The sequence below is a fragment of the Brassica oleracea genome, chromosome C2, assembly GCF_000695525.1.
Source record: "Brassica oleracea var. oleracea cultivar TO1000 chromosome C2, BOL, whole genome shotgun sequence".
NCBI lineage: Eukaryota > Viridiplantae > Streptophyta > Magnoliopsida > Brassicales > Brassicaceae > Brassica > Brassica oleracea.
The window spans coordinates 908,985-909,967 of record NC_027749.1 but is presented as its reverse complement, the minus strand read 5'-3'; positions in this window follow the sequence as shown (position 1 = coordinate 909,967).

Here is a 983-nt window from a genome sequence, read left to right as displayed (position 1 = left end):
ATATTTTTGAATTTTTCTCGAAATCTATGTGTTAACCCCTACAAAAATATGGAATTTTCGGTAAATGCTCTATATACTGAAGCTTGTGATCTTTAGTGTTGTTTTAAAATTTCTAAGCACATTCTACATAAGTATTAATGAATATTAAACTCTATTTCACGGTACATGGATATCATTTTAAACTTTTGTCAATTAATTTAGTAAAACTTCATAATACTCTCTAAATAGGTGGACTAACCGCTATAAAATCGCTATTTTCTTGAGAAACGGAGACAACAAAGGTTCCAAACCTCATTGACCTTCATCATATGTTAGTGAAAGACGCAACTATGCACTAAACCGGTATTTTAATATGTTTGAATTTTTCTCAAATCTATGTGTTAACCCCCTACGAAAATTTTGAATTTTTTGGTAAATGCTCTATATACTGAAGAATATGTTCTTTAGTTTTGTTTTAAAATATCTAAACACAATCTACATTTATATTAATATATATTAAACTTTATTTCATGGTACATGGACATCGTTTTAATTTTTTTTAACAATTAATTTAGTAAAACTTCATAATACTCCCTAAATTGGTGGACTTACCACTATAACATCGCTATTTTCTAGAAAAATGGAAACAACAAAAGTTCCAAACCTCTTTAACCTTCATCATATGTTAGTCAATGATGCAACTATACATTAAAACAGTATTTTCATATTTTTGAATTTTTCTCAAAATCTATGTGTTCCCTACGAAAATATTGAAATTTTGGGTAAATGCTCTATATACTGAAGCTTATGATCTTTAGTGTTGTTTTTAAATTTATAAACACATTCTTCATTTGTATTAATGTATATTAAACTTTCTTTCATTGTACATGGATATCGTTTTAATTTTTGGTCAGTTAATTTAGTAAAACTTCATAATACTCCCTAAATTGGTGGACTAACCCCTATAAAATCGCTATTTTGTAGAGAAACGGAGACAACAAAGA